The following is a 22,956-nucleotide window of genomic DNA, read 5'->3' as shown; positions in this document are numbered from 1 at the left end:
AAGAAAAAATTTGGGTTCAGTGTCCCTTTAATTGCAATGTGGATTAATGGCGGTTTAGGGTTTAATAGATTTATTAGGTAGTTTGCGATGTTGGGGTTGGCCAATTTAGCGATTAATAAATTTTATTAGGTAGTTGGTTCGGGGTTTTTTCTTAATACAGTACTTATTGTGGGCGGTTAGGTTTTTTTTAATACTTATTGCGGGCGGATAGGTTTTATTTTTTGTAATGCTTCGTTTGCCTTTGCTGCATCTCGGTGGATTCCGAAAATGGCAGGGTGGTGAAAGAATCCAACTGTCATTTTCTTAGCGAAGCTGCATCCAGGTGAATTATTTTGGCTGCGCGCGCAACCAAAATTCTTTTGACTGCCTCGCACTGCCAACATTCCTTTGAGGATGTGTGCGCAACTGGCGACACCGACTGACGCGTTACAAAACGCAATTATAGTATAGATCATAACACACGTTTATTGGGATATCACTGCAGTGAATAACATACAATACTTTGGGATATTACTGTTGGTAGCACACTAACAGTGTGTGCTACAAGATATTTGTTCACTCTGAATCCCTATATTATGGTATCAAAGTACAAACAAACGCCTGCTTCCCTAATCCACTGACAAGGTTTACCAGCTCTAAATGTCAGCATTTGATACATATATGTTAGTAAATAATATATGCTAACTGCAGCAGTTAAAGCCAACACTCACTATATTTAATAATGAGTAGATTTGCATCTCTGCTTAAAGGGACACTGTACCCAAAAATTTTCTTTTGTGATTCAGATTGAGCATGACATTTTAAGCAACTTTCTAATTTACTCCTATTATCAAATTTTCTTCATTCTCTTGGTATCTTTATTTGAAATGCAAGAACGTACGTTTAGATGCCGGCCCATTTTTGGTGAACAACCTGGGTTGTCCTTGCTGATTTTTGGATAAATTCATCCACCAATAAAAAAGTGCTGTCCAGAGTACTGAAACCAAAAAAAGCTTAGATGCCTTCTTTTTCAAATAATGATTGCAAGAGAACGAAGAAAAAAAAATGATAATAGGAGTAAATTAGAAAGTTGCTTAAAATTGCATGCTCTTTCTGAATTACGAAAGAAAACATTTGGGTACAGTGTCCCTTTAAGAATTCTTATTACATTGTGATAATACAGTTGGTAGCACACAATTAATATATGCTACAAAATATTTTGTTATTTCTCACCTCACATCAAGGTATAGAATTAATAACTATATGATACTTAACAGTTAATACTTTGCCAATGCTCCAACCAAGGTCACATAATATCTATATTTAAGTTAATAATACACACTTTGGATCTATTTATCTTACCTAGCCACAGTCTAAACTATGTACATGAACTATATGCATTCATACACTGATCTCATTTATGCAACAAGTGGTGTAGTATGTTGAGCTTTCTTGTAGGGCAGCAAACTCCAATTCTTTTTTGCTGTCCACTTCCTTTTATAAGCATACTAATAAAAGTTATATTTTATTTGTTCACATATACTATTTACTTGAACTTTGTCATATTTGTGTAAAGAGGCATCTCTTTTTACCCATTCTCATGGGTTGTTTTGTTGAACAAATTGAGATCTGTCTGATAATTAAGAGCGCAACCAATGTTGCCACATCTTAAAGAAATGAAGTATAGTAATAAGACTTTAATACAGCAATTACATTTACTTGTGTTTATGACTCATGCAGATTTAAACATTTAGAAGCACAATTGCAGACCATTAGAGAGAATATATATTTGTATGTTAAAGTCAAATTTGAAATGCCCAATGGTGCACAATGCTAAAGGAGTCACGTGCACAGCAAGAAAGATCAAATACTTTTTCTCAGAAGCAATTTTGGAAATTAAATTATATTGTAAAATGCCTCCTTTCAAATATGCATTGTAATACTGTGCCCTTCACATTTAACTTTTATGTTGCTATAATTGTCCAGATGACTTTTTCAAACAGAAGCGAATACTACAAAATTAAAATGCTTTAATGCGGTACAGCAGTTTACTATCACGCTACAGCATACCGCTAACAAGGGGGTCAAATCCAATCTATCAGCTAATTTGTTCTCAGCAAAAAAAAGGGCACTTTGTTTCAGCAAAATCACAATCTCAGGTTTTTAGCTGTTTTTCAGAGCCGATAAAGCGCTCTGTGATCACTCACTTTTGATATTAACCTTACTAGCAGGAGCTGATATCAGAAACACTGCAATTGAACCCAATTTTTTTGTAACCCTGAAAAGGGGTTATAATATAGTTAAAGTCTATTAAACTGACTGGTTATTGGTGGCTACACATATAGGTCTCTTTTGATTGGATCACAAGCCATGTTCAGCTAAGTAGCAGGAGAGTATTACTTCTATGGAGAAGACTGTATTTAATCTCTGCAAAGGGGATAATTACCCAGCAATTTCCACTGATTTTGTAATTGTATGTGCATGCATATACATTTTGTTTAATTTATTTTAGGAGCAAGTTTTACAGTTTTAAGAGATTATGTAAAATAATCAAAAAAAAGTTAGGAGCAGGCAGAATCAGTCAAACTAGAATGAGGTGCATACGTGATTTTTTTTTAATTAGTTGCAGTTTTTAGCGCTCGAACCAGTCAATTTCTGAGACACCCTGTGTTTTGTTTCAGCGATAACTTCCTCAAGGAGTTAAGCAAGTTCACTTATATAATGGAGCACAGACACATATAATTACATACAGTCATTAGCAATAAAAGTAATACTGCTAGATGGACTACTAGTTTATAATACATTGTCTATATTATATTCAGATGGTTATATCTATATTGTGTGTGTGAAACAAATGTATTTATAAGGAAACATTTTATTTAAAATTATAATAAAATATTTATGTGAACTTATTAAAGGAATACTAAACCCAATTTGATTCTTTCATGATTCAGATAGAGCATGCAATTGTAAGCAACTTTCTAATTTACTCCTATTATCATTTTTTTCTTCATTCTCTTGCTATCTTTATTTTAAAAAGAAGGCATCTAAGCTAAGGAGCCAGACAATTTTTGGTTCAGACTGGACATCACTTGTTTAATGGTGGGTACATTTAGCCACCAATCAGCGAGAACAACCAAGGTTGTGAACCAAAAATGGTCTGGCTTCTAAACTTACATTCTTGCTTTTCAAATAAAGATAGCAAAAGAATGAAGAAAATGAATAATAGGAGTAAATTAGAAAGTTGCTTAAAGGGACACTGAACCCAAATTTTTTCTTTTGTGATTCAGATAGAGCATGAAATTTTCAGCAACTTTCTAATTTACTCCTATTGTCAAATTGTCTTCATTCTCTTGGTATCTTTATTTGAAATGCAAGAATATAAGTTTAGATGTCGGCCCATTTATGGTGAACAACCTGGGTTGTCCTTGCTGATTGGTGGATCAATTCATCCACCAATAAAAAAAAAAAAAAGTGCTGTCCAGAATTCTGAACCAACAAAAAAATAGCTTAGATGCCTTCCTTTTTAAATAAAGATAGCAAGAGAACGAAGAAAAATTGATAATAGGATTAAATTAGAAAGTTGCTTAAAATTGCATGCTCTATCTGAATCACAAAAGAAACAAATTGGGTTAAGTGTCCCTTTAAACTTGACATTTCAACAAAGCATAACAAGTTTCATTATTGCAAGTGGAATATTATTGCAATGTACATTCATTATTTATTTTGAAGCCTTTTGCTGTAAAATATTTTTTTTTAAATGTGTTTGTTTCACTTTCTCCCAGGAAGGCTTGAGTTAAAGTGATTGCAAAGTTAAATTATTTAAATTTTAGCCCTTTACTTAAAAATACTCATAAAAACATGGGCACTTTAAGTCATTAAATTTTACAAAGCCACATCTTTTTTTTAAATAATTACCATTTTGTTACGGTAAACTTACAGCTGATTCTCTGCCCGCATCTCCTTCTGTATTTAGCATACTGATGACGAATCCGGCTTCCTCCAATCTTTGCATGCCCCATAAGCTGGATGCCAAAGGGGGCACTCAGCCTCTGGATGAAGCCAGATTCGTCATCGATCTGCTTAATACTGAAGGAGATGCGGGTGGAGGATCGGCGGTCTGTTTAAAAGTAACAAAATGGTACGTATCTGTTTTCTCCAACATTGGTGTGTCTGGTCCACGGCGTCATCCATAACTTGTGGGAACCAATACCAAAGCTTTAGGACACGGATGAAGGGAGGGAGCCAATCAGGTTACCTAAACGGAAGGCACCACGGCTTGCAAAACCTTTCTCCCAAAAATAGCCTCCGAAGAAGCAAAAGTATCAAATTTGTAGAATTTGGCAAAAGTGTGCAGGGAAGACCAAGTCGCTGCCTTACATATCTGATCAACAGAAGCCTCGTTCTTGAAGGCCCATGTGGAAGCCACAGCCCTAGTAGAGTGAGCTGTGATGCGTTCAGGAGGCTGCAGTCCGGCAGTCTCGTAAGCCAATCGGATGATGCTTTTCAGCCAAAAGGAAAGAGAGGTAGCAGTAGCTTTTTGACCTCTCCTCTTGCCAGAATAAACGACAAACAGAGAAGAAGTTTGTCTGAAATCCTTTGTTGCTTCTAAATAGAACTTTAAAGCACGAACTACATCTAAATTGTGTAACAAACGTTCCTTCTTTGAAAATGGATTCGGACACAAAGAAGGCACAACTATTTCCTGGTTAATATTCTTGTTGGAAACAACCTTTGGAAGGAAACCAGGTTTAGTACGCAAAACAACCTTATCTGAATGGAACACCAGATAGGGTGGATTACACTGCAAAGCAGATAACTCAGAAACTCTTCTAGCAGAAGAAATAGCAACCAAAAACAGAACTTTCCAAGATGACATCTTGATATCTATGGAATGTAGAGGTTCAAACGGAACCCCTTGAAGAACTGAAAGAACTAAATTCAGACTCCAGGGAGGAGTCAAAGGTCTGTAAACAGGGGCGTGTCTCTGGGCAGCACCTTGAATGGTAGCAATATCGGTTGCTCCAAGGGATTCACGGATAATCTGCCTTTTATCAGTGGCCAGGAAGATCTTCTAACTTTTGCACCTAGATATTAATAATCTGCAGTCCATCCTGAGCTGGGTGATCCTAAACTCTTGGTATTATAACCCTTGGAAACCGATCTGGAGCGTTGGGGCCTAAGGCAGTTACCTCAGTAAAGGCTCTCAACACCCCCCCCGGTATCTTGTACGCCGGGTATGCAGTGCAAAGACACTGACTTTCTTTTTTTTCTCCCTGTAATACCAACATTCCTTATGACTATATAGTACCATCACTGTTATTGAGGCTAACTAGCAGGAAATCTTAGAGCCTCCTTGTTCAGCGCATACCGGCTAAAGATGGCGACTGATGCCGAAATAATCCTTTCAGCCGTGACAAAGCTTCTACAGAACCACCATATGAGGCTACAGCGGGCCTGGGCAACTGAATGTGAAAGCCTCCGTGTGTTGGCCAGACAGGTTGGCAGTGCTCACTGTCGTACCATATCAGTAGCTCCTGCAGGGCAAGTGGAAGACGCCGCCGATTATCAGGGGCCTGGCCATAGCGCTACAGACCAGGTATCTCAAGTTCAAGCCCTGGAGAAGGCAATACCACTTCTAAGCCTCCCTATTAAAACCCCCCCAGCAGCAATAAAAGACCCACCTGACATCCCGGTAGTGACCGAGATGCAACCGCAAACCTCCAGACAGCGACAGACAGCTAAGGCAGGAACAGTCACTGTCATTGGGGAAGTAAAAATTGTAACCCTGTATTCGGACATGACTCACCTCTCCTGCGGCGTGGAGGACATCAGTGAGGTGCGCCATGGGTATCACGGATGTAAAGTGTCGACGGAGGCACTGAAGCAATTTGAGACTCAGCCGACCTACACTAATCTGGAAGTTTGGGCCGCATTGGTGAAAGCCCCCACGGCACATTGCCGCATGTCCATGGAAACAGCGAGACTGAGGGTCAGACCGCCAAGATGGGGTAAATCTCAGGGAACTTTCTGCCAGCCATTGCCCAGTATACACATTTCTTTCCCCTGCTGGACTTTTGATCCTGGGGGCATTTGGACATGATCCCATGCAGTAGCGTCCATACTCTGTCACCGGGCGCACACGGGGAAAGGAAAAGGTACACCTCTGTTTTCATTGTGTGGGGCTTGGGTCTGCTTGTATATGAACCTGAGGGATGATGTGTCAGCTCTAGATAACTAAGTCCCACTTCATATTAGACTTTTGCTCTGGGTGACCCAAATCTATGCTACCTTGGTTGCCCTATCCAGCACTGGGACTCGCTCTCATGAGTGGACTGTGACTAACGACGCTTTAAGATGCGAGAACTTTTCAGACACTGCATGAACATTTATCACCTATGTTCTGCTTAATGTATGCTCAATATATCTGATACAGATAAGGTGGCCTTTTAGTAGAATTTTGAATGTCTATTACTAATGCTTGCTTTTATGTTCAGGTCTATATTTAGCTACTAGCATGTTCACCTATTTACTACCTAAATTTAGCTCACTATATTTTCCACTAGTACATTTCAACAGTTACAGCTAGGATATTTCCTGCAAATGTACCCTTAAAAGGCAAAAGACACTCTAATCTATAGCTCTCTTTCTTATATTATAGAGCGCCCCCCAATAGGGGTCAGCTAAGAATTCCCCTCCTTTTGGGTAAAATTTGTGTGACTAATTTTATAATAGCACTCACTGTGAGTATGCCGTACTGCCTGGGTAATATGTCTTTCCACTAGACGATAATATCGATCTAGTCATAAGAATTACTTGTGAAACAATAAGTACCTAGCTTACTTATGGCCTGATAGCAACTGGTACTTGTTTTAGCAATCCACTATGTTTAAATGTTGGTTCATCACTATTCTAATACACACTTTGGGTCCAAGAGTGGCCCAGTATCTTTTTTTATTTTTTATGTTTCTTTCCTCCCCATTATCCCCCTTTGTGCCACATTAATAGTGTTGGGGGTCCAAGAGTGGCCTCTATAATCCATTGGGGGTAAACGTTATATTTCATTTGCTATTATATCCTAAGGGGAGCTCCCTATAACAGAAAACATGAGGTTGAGAATGTTTTCATTGGTTTGTTTCATTGCATTACTAAATGACATTTATATTCCTTTCTAGCCTTGACTGTAAATCAAGATTCTGTGCTAGTTAATGCTTTTTCCTGTCTTTTGTGCCATTTATATGATTTCTTTTTCCTGCATTTACATGTTATGCAAAGTATTGCCTAATGATTATTGTATGTATTAAACCTCAATAAAAATGTATTTAAAAAAAAAAAAAAAAAAAAAAAAAAAAAAAAAAAAAGGTCTGTAAACAGGCTTGATCCTGACCAAAGCCTGAACAAAAGCTTGAACATCAGACACAGCTGCCAGTTGTTTGTGTAACAAGACAGATAAAGCAGAAATCTGTCCCTTTAGAGAACTCGCTGACAATCCCTTATCCAAACCTTCTTGGAGAAAGGAAAGGATCCTAGGAATTTTGATCTTACTCCATGAGAATCCCTTGGATTCACACCAACAGATATATCTTTTCCATATTTTATGGTAAATTTTTCTAGTTACAGGTTTTCTGGCTTGTACCAGAGTATCTATTACAGAATCCGAAAACCCACGCTTGGATAAAATCAAGCGTTCAATTTCCAAGCCGTCAGCTGGAGGGATACTAGATTTGGATGTTCGAATGGACCTTGTACTAGAAGATCCTGTCTCAAAGGTAGCTTCCGTGGTGGAGCCGATGACATATTCACCAGGTCTGCATACCAAGTCCTGCGTGGCCACGCAGGAGCTATCAAGATCACCGAGGTCCTCTCCTGCTTGATCCTGGCTACCAGCCTGGGAATGAGAGGAAACGGTGGAAACACATAAGCTAGGTTGAAGGCCCAAGGCGCTACTAATGCATCCACTAGAGTCGCCTTGGGATCCCTGGATCTGGACCCGTAGCAAGGAACCTTGAAGTTCTGACGAGATGCCATCAGATCCATGTCTGGAATGCCCCATAATTGAGTTAGTTGGGCAAATATCTCCGGGTGGAGTTCCCACTCCCCCGGATGGAATGTCTGACGACTCAGATAATCTGCCTCCCAATTTTCCACTCCTGGGATGTGGATCGCAGATAGGTGGCAGGAGTGATCCTCCGCCCATTTTATGATTTTGGTCACTTCTCTCATCACCAGGGAACTCCTTGTTCCCCCCTGATGGTTGATATAAGCAACAGTCGTCATGTTGTCTGATTGGAATCTTATGAATCTGGCCCTTGCTAGTTGAGGCCAAGCCCTGAGAGTATTGAATATCGCTCTCAGTTCCAGAATGTTTATCGGGAGAAGAGACTCTTCCCGAAACCATAGCCCCTGAGCTTTCAGGGAGTCCCAGACCGCGCCCCAGCCCACTAGACTGGCGTCGGTCGTGACGATGACCCACTCTGGTCTGCGGAAGCTCATTCCCTGGGACAGGTGATCCTGGGTTAGCCACCAACGGAGTGATTCTCTGGTCTTCTGATCTACTTGAATCACTGGAGACAAGTCTGTATAGTCCCCATTCCACTGTTTCAGCATGCACAGTTGTAATGGTCTTAGATGAATTCGCGCAAAAGGAACTATGTCCATTGCTGCAACCATCAACCCTACTACTTCCATGCACTGAGCTATGGAAGGTCGTGGAACAGAGTGAAGAACTTGACAAGCGTTTAGAAGCTTCGACTTTCTGACATCTGTCAGGAAAATCTTAATTTCAAAAGAATCTATTATTGTCCCCAAGAAAGGAACTCTTGTCGACGGAGATAGGGAACTTTTTTCTATGTTCACTTTCCATCCGTGAGATCTGAGAAAGGCCAGAACGATGTCTGTGTGAGCCTTTGCCTTTGAAAGAGACGACGCTTGTATCAGAATGTCATCCAAGTAAGGTGCCACTGCAATGCCCCTTGGTCTTAGAACCGCTAGAAGGGACCCGAGTACCTTTGTGAAAATCCTTGGAGCAGTGGCTAGCCCGAATGGGAGAGCCACAAACTGGTAATGTTTGTCCAGAAAGGTGAACCTTAGGAACTGAAGATGATCTTTGTGGATAGGAATATGTAGATACGCATCCATTAGATCCACGGTAGTCATAAATTGACCCTCCTGGATTGTAGGTAAAATCGTTCGAATGGTTTCCATTTTGAACGATGGCACTCTGAGAAATTTGTTTAGGAACTTTAAATCCAGAATTGGTCTGAAAGTTCCCTCTTTTTTGGGAACCACAAACAGATTTGAGTAAACCCCATTCCTTGTTCCACGGTTGGAACTGGGTGTATGACTCCCATTTTTAACAGGTCTTCTACACAATGTAAGAATGCCTGTCTCTTTATTTGGTTTGAGGATAAGTGAGACATGTGGAACCTTCCCCTTGGGGGTAGTTCCTTGAAATCCAGAAGATAACCCTGAGAAACTATTTCTAGTGCCCAGGGATCCTGAACATCTCTTGCCCAAGCCTGAGCGAAGAGAGAGAGTCTGCCACCTACTAGATCCGGTCCCGGATCGGGGGCTACTCCTTCATGCTGTCTTGTTAGCAGCAGCAGGTTTCTTGGCCTGCTTACCCTTGTTCCAACCTTGCATCGGTTTCCAAGCTGGTTTGGTTTGCGAAGCATTACCCTCTTGTCTAGAGGCTGCAGAGTTGGAGGCCGGTCCGTTCCTGAAATTGCGAAAGGAACGAAAATTAGACTTATTCTTGGCTTTGAAAGGCCTATCTTGTGGAAGGGCGTGGCCCTTACCCCCAGTGATGTCTGAGATAATCTCTTTCAATTCTGGCCCAAAAAGAGTTTTACCCTTGAAAGGGATATTAAGCAATTTTGTCTTGGAAGATACATCCGCTGACCAAGACTTTAGCCAGAGCGCTCTGCGCGCCACAATTGCAAACCCAGAACTTTTCGCCGCTAATCTAGCTAACTGCAAAGCGGCATCTAAAATAAAGGAATTAGCTAACTTAAGTGCGTGAACCCTGTCCATAACGTCCTCATACGGAGTCTCTCTACTGAGCGACTTTTCTAGTTCTTCGAACCAGAACCACGCTGCTGTAGTGACAGGAATAATGCACGAAATAGGTTGCAGGAGGTAACCTTGCTGTACAAAAATCTTTTTAAGCAAACCCTCCAATTTTTTATCCATAGGATCTTTGAAAGCACAATTATCCTCGATAGGAATAGTAGTGCGCTTGGCTAGTGTAGAAACTGCCCCCTCGACCTTAGGGACTGTCTGCCATAAGTCCTTTCTGGGGTCGACCATAGGAAATAATTTCTTAAATATAGGAGGGGGAACAAAAAGGTATGCTGGGCTTCTCCCACTCCTTATTCACTATGTCCGCCACCCGCTTGGGTATAGGAAAAGCGTCGGGGTGCACCGGAACCGCTAGGAACTTGTCCATCTTGCACAATTTTTCTGGAATGACCAGGTTGTCACAATCATCCAGAGTAGATAACACCTCCTTAAGCAGTGCGCGGAGATGCTCTAATTTAAATTTAAATGTCACCACATCAGGTTCTACCTGTTGAGAAATTCTACCTGAATCTGAAATTTCCCCATCTGACAAAACCTCCCTAATGGCCCCTTCAGACTGGTGTGAGGGTATGACAGAGCAATTATCAGCACCCTCCTGCTCTACAGTGTTTAAAACAGAGCAATCGCGCTTTCTCTGATATGCAGGCATTTTGGATAAAATATTTGCTATGGAGTTATCCATTACTGCCGTCAATTGTTGCATAGTAATAAGCATTGGCGCGCTAGAAGTACTAGGGGCCTCCTGCGTGGGCAAAACTGGTGTAGACACAGAAGGAGATGATGTAGAACTATGTCTACTCCCTTCATCTGATGAATCATCTTGGGCAACTTTACTATCTGTGGCAGTACTGTCCTTACTTTGTTTGGACGCTATGGCACAATTATCACACAATTTTGAAGGGGGAGACACATTGGCTTCCATACATACAGAACATAGCTTATCTGAAGGCACAGACATGTTAAACAGGCTTAAACTTGTCAATAAAGTACAAAATCCGTTTTTAAACAAAACCGTTACTGTCTCTTTAAATTTTAAACAGTGCACACTTTATTACTGAATATGTGAAAAACTATGAAGGAATTGTTCAAAATTAACCACATTTTCACCACAGTGTCTTAAAGCATTCAAAGCATTGCACCCCAAATTTGAGACCTTTAACCCTTAAAATGAAGAAACCGGAGCCGGTTAAAGTTTTAACCCCTCTACAGTCCCAGCTACAGCCTTTGCTGCGACTTTACCAAACCCAGGGGGTATACGATACCAAATGAAGCCTTCTAGGAACCTTTTCAAATACTTTCAGACCCACACACATGCAGCTGCATGTCCTGCTCTCAAAAGAAACTGCGCAGTAATGGCGCGAAAATGAGGCTCAGCCTACTACAGGGAAGGCCCTTCCTGACTGAAAAGGTGTCTAAACCAGTGCCTGACGTTAAAAAAACGTTCCCCATAATTTTATAAGTGTGAATATCAATCAATCTTTATAAAAAGCCCAAATAAAGCAATTGATCTTGCCCATAAAAATGTCTACCAGTTTTATAGCCCACATTAAGCCCTTTATTCTGTTTGTTTTAGACTAAGAAAATGGCTTACCGGTCCCCATGAGGGGAAATGACAGCCTTCCAGCATTACACAGTCTTGTTAGAAAAATGGCTAGTCATACCTTAAGCAGAAAAGTCTGCTAACTGTTTCCCCCAACTGAAGTTATTTCATCTCAACAGTCCTATGTGGAAACAGCAAACGATTTTAGTTACTGCTGCTAAAATCATATTCCTCTCACAAACAGAACTCTGTACCAGCACTAACAGAACATACCAGCACTATTTTAAAATAACAAACTCTTGATAGTAGAATAAAAAACTACAACTAATCACCACATACTCTTCACCATCTCCGTGGAGATGTTGCCTGTGCAACGGCAAAGAGAATGACTGGGGTGGGCGGAGCCTAGGAGGGACTATATGGACAGCTTTTGCTGTGCTCTTTGCCATTTCCTGTTGGGGAAGAGAATATTCCCACAAGTTATGGATGACGCCGTGGACCGGACACACCAATGTTGGAGAAAAAGCATCATTGTGAAGTTTAATGGCTTAAAGTGCCCATTTTTTTTTTTAAGAGTATTTTTAAATACAGGGCTTTAAATCATTCAACTTTACAATCACTTTAAGCAAACTTTTATTAACTTTTGCCTCCCTCCCTAAGCTTCTAGTGTCACATGTTTTTAAAAGGTGGGTTATCAGTTTTGCATTACCAATTTTGATAGGAAAATCATTCTTTCCAATAGTAACCAAGCTGAATCAGTGCTAAATCACCTTATAGGGACAGTCAACCCAAAAACTACCATCACTTATTTAGATAAGTTAATTAACCAATTTTAACAGGCAACTGTAGCCCAATTTTCATCTAAACTTTGCCAGTAAATACACTTACTAGAATTTATCTGACCATTTCTAAATGGCCGCCTGACCCCTCCTTCTCTGACGTCTCCCAAAGCTTCCACTACAGGATTCTGTTGATCCTGCGCGTTCCTGTGTCTCCCGCATGCGTGCCTAACACTGAAAAGAGGTTTTTTTATTGCTGTGTTTAGTGCTTTACTTAGATGGCGCAACACTAATTTTAATAAATATATGGATGGTACTGGCACTAGGACCTAGTGAAACTGGAAATAAGACTGACAGTCCGGTGCTGCCCCTAATAATTAAGTAACAATATAGAAAAAAATGGAGAAGGGGATTAGGGTTAAGTGAGCACCATTTCTTAGTAAAGAGGTAGTAATCCTGTTAAATTTTTTAACTTTAATGATATGTGTTAAAAATGAGGATGCCACCTCTATATTATACGTAGATAGAGTGCTGATATCTCTATAATTATATAGTGTCAACAGGCTAAATTGAATTTCTTTATTTAAACTTCATAACGTGATTTGACATAACGTTATAGGAACTAAATTATTGCAGCAAAGTGCATAACGAAGACTAGATCATATAGCTCTATGGTCAGCGGATAATACAGTGTAGCGGGAGGAGTGTAATTATGCTGAACAAGGCCCATGAGCACTTTCACGGTATGTGCTGCTGTTCCTGCTGTAGAAGACAAGCCAGGGCTCGCAAGAAAAAGCACTGTTCTGTGTATCCCCCAAAAACAGCTTGTGCTTAAGACAATCCCTGAAGCCTGCAAAGTGAAGCATGGTGTGATAGGAGCCCCCCTGATTTCGACTAACCAACACGAGAAAGCTGAAGAGCGCAAGCCACTCAGTAAAGCAGGCTCTGGGTCCCAACCAATCAACTAACTAAGAGAGAAAAGAAGATGTAGCTGGACAATCTCTTCCCAGCATCAGGAAATGTGTCTCACAAAGGACCTCCAACTGATAACAGAAAAATTAGTGTTGTGCCATCTAAGTAAAGCACTAAACACAGCAATAAAAAAAAACTCTTCTCAGTGTTAGGCGCGCATGCAGGAGACACAGGAACACGTGGGATCCTGTAGTGGAAGCTTTGGGAGATGTCAGAGAAGGAGGGGTCAAAACGGCCAGATAAGAACTAGTAAGTGTATTTACTGGGAAAAAAAATTTTAGGTGAAAATTGGGCTACAGTTGCCTGTAAAAATCGTTAATTAACTTATCTAAATAAGTATTAGTCATTTTTGGATTGACTGTCCCTTTAAGGGAATACAAAAGTGCAGGCTACCTCAGTCTGCACACGTGCAAGCAGAGTGTGTGCTATATCTGAATATTAGCTTGTGATTGGTTAGAAAGGGTTCTTTTTTTCTGGGGGACAGGCAAATCAGTGAAAAGAATAAACATAAAACAATACAGGTGGCCCTCGTTTTACAACGGTTCAATTTACACCGTTTCAGAATAACAACCTTTTTTTCCAGTCATGTGACTGCTATTGAAAAGCATTGAGAAGCAGTGCATTTATTAAAATAGCCAGTAGGTGGAGCTGTCCGCTTGTGTTGCAGCAAAGCCAAGCAAGCTGAAATTTATCAGTTTAACCAGACCTGAGCTATTGAGCAGATTTCAAAGGAACAAGATCGTCCTGCCTATAACTCAGTCCAGATTGGAATACATAGAAAGAACTGTTTGCAGAAAAATGCAAGTGAAGTCTGTTTTGTGTGATTATTTTATTAGGTTTATAATGCTGTTTAGCAAATGTTTTTGTTCATTTAACTTAGTTTAATTATATATTCTGTGTTGTATGATTATTTTATTAGGTTTATAATGCTGTCTAGCATTTAAAGTCTTCATTTCAAAGCTTTTAAAATAATGTATTGGGTGTTACTTATGACAATTTTGAGAGGGGCCTGGAACCTATCTACCTCACTTCCCATTGACTTACATTATAAACTGGGTTTCAATTTACAACGGTTTCGATTTACAACCATTCCATCTGGAACCTAACCCCCGCGTAAACTGAGGGCTACCTGTATACTCATTTGACAAAATAAAGCTGCAGTTTTCAATGCAAAACTATTCTTATAAAAGAAGGTTTATAATCACGTAGTTTATAATTTGTGTTTAGTGTCCCCCTTTACACAATTATTATTATTATACTATTAGTATTAATAATCTGTCATTTTTATGTTTTTAGAAACGTTCCCTTTTCCCTTGTTTGTAAATCATTTTATCCTTATTTTCCTTTGGTATCGATAACCCCTACTTATTGCCTGAGGTTTTTAAATTGGGCAGGGCTGGCTCTATAATTTAAGTATGTGGGGCCATGGTTCCCTGGAAGCATTTGAAAGGCACAAAGAGAGAGCATTTCTCAGCTAATAATGTTTTTAATAGAAATGACTCTCATATACTGTCCATCAGCTGGGTATCAGTGTGCTCTCATGTGAAATTTCAGTTTCCTGAGCTTTAATCTTTCATACTGCTAACTATAGTTGGTTTTAGACTCTAGTCAATTAGCTGGGGGGGTCATATCAGTTATATTATTAGCAATTTCTCCCAGAGCTGTACCATCTAATACAAGCATTAGACAAGACTAATTGAAGTACTTTAATACAAACTCATTAAACATCAAGATAATGACAGCCATAGCAGCCAGTAAACATGCAGGGAAAAAAACTCTTTTAGCAAGACATCTGCTTACACACTATATGGGGAATGAATTAAAAGATATAATACCCAAAAGTTTTCTTGCATGATTCAGATAGTGAATGTCATTTTAAACAACTTTCTAATTTACTTCTATTATCAATTTTGCTTTGTTCTTTTGGTATTTTTTGTTGAAAAACAAGGCCGTATCATTATGGATTTCTGAAGCACTATATAGTTTTGCAAGAATGTTAACCATTTGCAAGAGCACGAGATGGCAGCACTATTTCTTGCCATGTAGTGCTCCAGACGCCTACCTAGGTATCTCTTCAACACAGAATATAATTGGAACAAAGCAAATTTTATAATAGAAGTAAATTGGAAACTTTTTTTTTTTTAAATGGTAAGCTCTGTCTGAATCACAAAAGAAAATGTTTGGGATTCATATCCCTTTAAGGGCTGCAGGGGAGCAATTGGAGAACAGATAAAACTAGCTAGTGCTACTGCTACATGCCAACAGCAGCATGGTTATTGTTTCCTTAAATGGGGTCAGGATTGGCCAAGAACAAAAGTGAAGCTTACAAACTTATTGGCTGACACTGAAGACATTTAATGACAAAAACATTACCAACTCTCTATTTAATAAAGTAAATTTGAACTTTCAAAGCCTTTTTCACCTTCAGAAAATCATTTAAATCCTTTCCCACCTGTAGAATATTGGTTTTAATTGTATGAACAAGTCAACAAAATTTTGTCATTTTTCTTAGTTTTTCATTAGAGACCTTTTTTTAGACAAATGCAAAACCGAATAATAAAAAAAAAAAAGTATTTTTTTGGTTTTAACAGTCATCCAAATGGGCATGTCTTGTACCGAGAGTTTCAAGGAACATGAAACGCAAAATTTTTCTTTCACAATTCAGAGAATACAATTTTAAACAGCTTTCAAATTTACATCTATTACCAATTTTGCTTCATTATCCTTTATTGAAGAAGGAGCAATACTGCACTACTGGGAGCTAGCTGAACACATTAGGTTAGCCAATAACAAGATGTGGTGCCACCAATTGGCAGCTAGCGCCCAAAAAGTGCATTGCTGATCCTGAGCCTGTCTAGGTATTCTTTTAAGAGAAAAAAGCAAAAGTAGATATCAGAAGTTAATTAGAAAGTTGTTTAAAATTGTATTCTCTGTCTGAATCATGAAAGTTTAATTTACTGCCTTTAAAGCCCTTTCAGTGCCAACGACGGCCGTCGCAGATTATCCCACTCAAGTGCTAACGACAGCTCAAAGCCGTCGCTAGCACTCACCCACCTTGAGGGAGATCTGGGGGCTCCCACCAGCTCCTACCTCAGTGATCGGGTTTGTATAGTGACAGGCATCGCCGGGGGTTCACGTTTTGCACGGTGACGTCACACGCAATGACGTCACCGCGCAACTTTATTTAAAAATGACAAGTATAGGGAAAGGAGGCATGCTGCTTAGAAGCCTGTATCTCAGGCATCTAAGCAGCTAAAGACCCCCCAAGACCGACCGTTGGAAAGGTAATCACCTAACCTTTCCAATGGTGTAAGTCTTGGGGATCTGAATATATATATATATATATATATATATATATATATATATATATATATATATATATATATATATATTTCAAAAAAATAAAAAAACTTAAATCAACTTAGCACCCAGGTGGGAAAGTGCTGAGCACTCAAATGGTTAAAGAAGCAGGAGAAATTACTTTTCATGACCAACCCTGAAGAAAGAAAAACAAAAAAAAAAAACAAGGTAGGTATCTTCCCACTTATATTGACTCCAGCAGAAAAAGCTATCAATCACAATGGGGTAATGGTAAAAAAATGTGCCCTGGCAACTTTCAGAGCACTGAAAAACACACATAAGGTCTCTGAGCCATGAAGCAGTCTGACTGCAGAATGTCATTAGTAGGTGTCTTTTAAAAAAAAAAAAAAATATTCTTATATTATTGATGTCGTGCATGTGTTTTCCATCTTGAAACTAACTACACGATAAACACTAGCAATTATTTCTCTATGACTCAATTATTTCCAAGAAAAATAGGATTTTGCTGCCTATTACACAATAAACTAAATATAGAGGATACGTTCATAATATCTATAGCACTCTATTTCCTCTTATACAAGAGGATTTTGGATGTTTATTTTTATTAAATGTTTATCAACTAAAAAGTAGGTTTGGAATGTTAAACTTTTGGAATTGTAGCATTTCCCTACATTTAAAAAGGTCATAATTAAACTTTCAAGGCTCAAACAGAACATGCAATTTTAAGAAACTTCAAGTTAATTCTATTATTAAATACACTTTGTTTTTCCAGTATCCATTGTTGAACAGCTTAAGTAGCTGGCCATTAGTGGGACCTAGCTGGTAATTGGTAGGCTGCACACAGATGCCTGTTGTTGTTCTGGAGCCGACTTTCACTAGGTTCAACCACTTGACACTTAAAGGGAAAGTCTACTTGAAAATTATTATTCTTTAAAAATATAGATAATCCCTTTATTACTCATTCCCAGTTTTGCTTAATGTGAAGGTCAATTTTGATTAATTAGTGCCCGGTTTTTAATAATCCTATTAAAAACAAAGGCACTTTAATGCATCAAAATTAACATTACACTCGTTTTCTTCAAATACTTACTTTTTCATCCTTACAGCCGCTCCAGCAATTCCCCCGGCCGTCAGAAGCCTTTGCAGACGTCAGAAATGACAAATTCGGCTTCAACCAATCACGGCTTCCCCCCGGGGGAATCTTGGCCTGATGCAACGCCGTGACTGGAGGAAGCCAGATTCGTCATTTTGGACCCGCGAAGACGGCTTGCGACTGGCAGAGGAAGTGCTGGAGCGGCTGCAAGGATTAAAAGGTAAGTTTTTGAAGAAAACAAGTGAAATGTCAATTTTGATGAATTAAAGTGCCCTTGTTTTTATTAGGATTATTAAAAAAAAACGGGCACTAATTCATCAAAATTGACCTTCACTTCACCAACAATCTTATGTTAATATACTTTTTACCAGTTACTGCTGTCTCATGCGTAACTCCACAGGATTGAGCACGCTATCTATATGGCAAACATGATCTAGCATTGTCTAGCTGTCAAAAGTTAATAAAAATGCACTGAGATAAGAGGCGGACTGCTGGGGCTTAGGAACAGACAGAAATTTAGAGGTTATAAAGTATATTAATATAACAATGTTGGTTGCACAAATAACACATTTCAAGTGGACTGTATCCTTTCGAAAAACATATAAAATTATTTATCTACAAATACCTCCACAGACAGATGATTTTATGTTGTTAATCATTTGATACATTTTTCTAAAAGCAGCATTTCAAATGATATGTTCCTTTAATTAGGGTGACCATATTGCCGCTTTAAAAAGGGACAAATATGAAAAATACATATGTCAGGGCTGTTTAAAGAGGTTTTGAATAATGGTCCATTATAAGAACCATGACATATGTATTTTTTTGTGTCCCTTTGTAAAAGCGGCAATATATGGTCATCCTACCTTTAGTATTCTGATGACAAGTTACTATTTTTCCATTGTCTGAATATCTATGGTAACATTTGTTTATACCTTTTTAAAATGAGTAAAATATTTTAAAAATATTAGGAATTGGAATAAAGAATTTACAAACTGTGGCCCTTTGGCTATCAGGATTATGGCAAGCCATAATGAAAAGCATACTGTCAAACATATGTACTTATAATGTGCAGAGGGTACATAAGAAGATAGATAGATAGATAGATAGATAGATAGATAGATAGACATTAGAGGCAGCAAATAAAATGAAAAGATATTGCAGAACAAGAGGATTTCTAGCTGTTTTTTTATTTTTTTATTTAAGTTTATTCATACTTAACTTCCTAAACACACTAGGGTTTACGTCAGATAGTCCCCTCTTCTTATTGGTTACTATATTTTACTATTTTATTTTAAGTTATAACGTACGAGATTTAGAAATCATTTCAAGAAAAGTAGTAGTTATATGGAAAACACTTTCAGCAGCTTTGGTAAAAACAAGTACAGTACTTTATTGGTTCTTATCTGCAAACACTTAGTTGAGGTAAATAATGATTTTACTTGTCATAAACATTCTTTAGAACATTAACCCCTTCCTGCCAGTACTAATTTGTTACACCAGTGTAAACTAATTAGTAAAAAATTGAAATCACACGATTGTACATGCGATCGTGTGATTTAGATGATGGGATCGGGTCTGGGGGGGGTGCCTATGACACTAGGTGCGCCCTCAAGTCCGCAATCCCAGTTAGGAAGCCGTAGCTGCTTCAGTACAGCAGAACGGCTAGGACGTTCCATACCGTCCTAGCGGCGCTAAAGCCCAGCGCAATTAGGACGGCATGGAATGCCCTAACGGCATTAAGGGGTTAACTTTAGTGGGATCATAGGCAAAATGAAATGAATAATATATGTTTGTATGTAATATATGCACAATGAACATGTAGTAACCATTTAAACCATTACAATTAATCGATTAGTCACAACAAGGTGATAGTGATCAATAGAAAACCTCAAACTGCAACCCAATCATCTATGCTGAAGTTTCTTTACTTCCTTTGCTTTGTAATTCAAACAGATGCTACATCAACTGAGCAGTCCAGCCCTGTTCCCAGCCTATGCAGGCTCTGATTGGCTGCTCAAATCAAAACAGTGTTACAAATGCTAAGGCAGGCTTGCTATTTATTTAGCATGCAGTTTGATGGTAAATCCTAGCATTTATGAAACACTAGTGTTTACTATTGAAACAAATAAAGGAGACTTTCAGTCATGAAGTATAAAATACTATATGTTGAAAGTTCATTTGTTTGAAGCATTCGCCACACTGAGCGCCTCAGGCAGCCCACGGCAGAACACTATTTTGCTGAGAGGTGACATTTCCACCTCTTAGCCAATACTCGTGCAGGCCAGTCAGCGCCAAACCTAACAGCCTACACGGCTATTGGCTAAGAGGTGGAAACATGGGCTGCCTGAAGCGCTCAGTGCAGCGAACGCATCAAACAAATAAAGGAACTTTCAGCATGAAGTATTTTATACTTCATGACTGAAAGTCCCCTTTATTTTTTCCAATGGTAAATCCTAGCGTTTCAAAAACGTTAGGATTTACCATCACTTTTATGTAGAACAGTATTTGCTATTTTCATTGGAAGCTACTCATAAAAGTTAAAGGGACATTCCAATCAAAATTGAAATGCACATAGATGAATTACATAGTTGAATAGAAACATATCACATGCATGTGAAGCATAGCTAGATATTCTCAGTGCACCAGGATTTTAAATACTGCAGCAGCTCAGAGTGCCAGTGGGGCATGTATCGTGTGAGCAATTAAATTGAGTCATTACCAGATAGTACAAGCACCTTAAGCTCTTTAAACAAGTGCTGTGTTTAAAATTCTGGTGCACATAGAATGCTTAAATACATTTTTGAAAGAGCTTTCACTAAAAGCATCTTTGCCAATACATGTATTATACAAAAATGATTATATTCAAAACGGAAATCCATCCATGTGGATTCCAATTTTGGTTGGAATGTCCCTTTAAAACATTACTTTCAAGTCCCTGTAACTAGGGAACCTTGCTGAACAAATAAGACGACATGAAACATATGCAGACCCTGGAGAAATTCCACTATTGTCATTGTCACAGAATCTTTCTTTATTCCTGTCATTCTATCATTCTAAAATTGCATAGGTAAATTTGTGTATGTATTGTAGCTAGGAACTAAAAATGCACCCTTTTGTTGGACACATAATGTCATTAGAGTTGATAAAATTCACATTAATAAAATTACTCAAGTGATGAAAGTAGGGTACTTCCTTTAAAAAATATAATAGATGAACCTGATCATTTCAGATAACGAATACCCTGTAAAGCTGCAGTTGATTCTACTTTCAAAACACTACTCTAATTAGAATGCAGCAGAAACGTTTATGAATTAACATTTATAGATGTGAATAAAAACAGAATCCAAATGAAATATACCCCAAAAATCTATAAAGTATTAATAACATCTAAATATTCAATGCATAGAGCAATAAACTATTAACCTGTATAGCCTTCTTTGTCCTATCTCTGATCTACCTCAATCGCTTAATACAATATACTGATACATATATAATTCCACTCTACAAACTATATGTGTTTCAAAAATGTGGCAATGGGTGGGGGTGGGGGGTCTCCACTGAAACAACTTTTTTTTTTTTTTTTTTACTCAAGATCTTTTAAATGAATTTCCAAAGAATATCAAATATCTGGAATACACAGTACTATCAACTACCAGCATTAATGTCATCATAAGCACCTAATAAAACACTACCGTGATGTATTAATGTCCTTTACTCTACTATACTTTAGTCAAGTATCCAAGTTAAGTAATTCAAACAATATATAGTACATTAGAACTGCTTTATTGTATGTCTGTTTTAATATTTTTAGCATTTAGATGCGCAGGCATTTTTATTATTATTATTGATAACAAGGTGAACAAAAAGTTGTATATGTAAAGTAAATAAACCCTCACGTGATCTTTAGCTATTCTAAGCAAGTAGCAAATGCAAAGGGTGTGTGTACACTGAATAGGAGAGCTGTGAGCAACTAGTTGTCAGGACTGTATATTCAAAGCATTGCACGGAGAATTTGAGTGGTGCTGTCAGCGAGTGGAGCTGTCATTGAAATGTCACATATCAGAACAAGCCACTAACCTTGTATTCAGCTTTAAATCACTTTGCTGCCAGTTAATCTGTAAGGAGTCCTTTTCTTGGACGTGTTCACAGCAGCAGCTTCCAGTCACTAACACGGGGAAAACACAGAGTAAGACGTGACAAGCTTCCCCGTGGGAGGAAGGAGGGAATGTCCATACAGTGGGAGGGGAAGGGGCGGCTGACGTGCAGGTACGTCCTTCCTGTATCCATTCACTACTGCCTAGTCACACTGACCTCTGGGTGGAGACTAAACCGCAGCTTCTAGTCTTAACCCATTCAGTGCGCAGGGAAGTAGTTTTCAGCAAGAAGTAACTAATAACCATCTATCTGAGGGGCTGATTTAAGCGTTCTAAATGATTTTCTCGGCCATACAGCATTTTACTTTAAAAACTGGTATGAGGGTACAGATGAGGGCTATCAACAATACTGCAGGGGTTGTGTCTACAGGAACAAAAAGTCGAGCCATATTTTGGGGTGTCAAGTCCCTGTTTTCCCCATAGACTTTTACCTCACCTACATTGGATACATTGTGTGAAACCCTCAGCCTATATGGTTTTATATCTCTCTGCAACTGTTTACTGTACACAGACACTTAAAGCAGCACTGTTAGTACCTATTGTACACACTGCTGAGGAAATAATGTGCACACAGCACAGCCTTAAAGGGCAGCTCACACAGTCTTAAAGGGGCAGGTAAAAGCCCGCACAGCCTTTAAAGGGTCAGTTCCATCCACACAGTCTTAAAGAGACAGATTACCATAATGTTCACACAGCGCCACCTTAATGGCAGCTTGTCAACTGCTTAAAGGGGCAGGCACACATAACCTTTAGTGGGTAAACTTACAGTCTTATAGGGAGCAATAACAGTATGCATCTGCACGCAACAAACACAGCCTTAAAGGGATACTGTGTCTTAATGGGACAGGAGCATGTACATACATACACAGCACTCACAGCCTTTAAAGGGACAACTTGCACCAAACTCACACAGTCTCTAAAGGAACAGCTCACACCATGCACACACAGTGAAGCTTTAAAGGGAAGCTCACCACGTGCTCACACAGTTTTAAAGGGGCAGGCACACACAACCTTTAGTGGGTAAACTCACACCAC

General features: G+C 38.9%; 1 protein-coding gene across 2 annotated transcripts in view; it reads right to left on the bottom strand.

The window, feature by feature from the left end:
• Positions 1 to 22,010, bottom strand: part of VDR (vitamin D receptor) — a 401,245-nt gene extending 379,235 nt beyond the window's left edge. Inside the window, exon 1 of one of the 2 annotated variants that reach the window (XM_053708254.1) lies at positions 21,845 to 22,010. The gene's annotated coding sequence lies outside the window, so the exon portion shown is untranslated. The remainder of the gene's footprint in view (positions 1 to 21,844) is intronic. The other variant, XM_053708253.1, reaches the window with a different exon arrangement.
• Positions 22,011 to 22,956: the final 946 nt, after the last annotated feature.

This window comes from Bombina bombina, chromosome 3 (genome assembly GCF_027579735.1).
Source record: "Bombina bombina isolate aBomBom1 chromosome 3, aBomBom1.pri, whole genome shotgun sequence".
NCBI lineage: Eukaryota > Metazoa > Chordata > Amphibia > Anura > Bombinatoridae > Bombina > Bombina bombina.
This window is presented reverse-complemented; position numbering and strand designations above follow the sequence as displayed.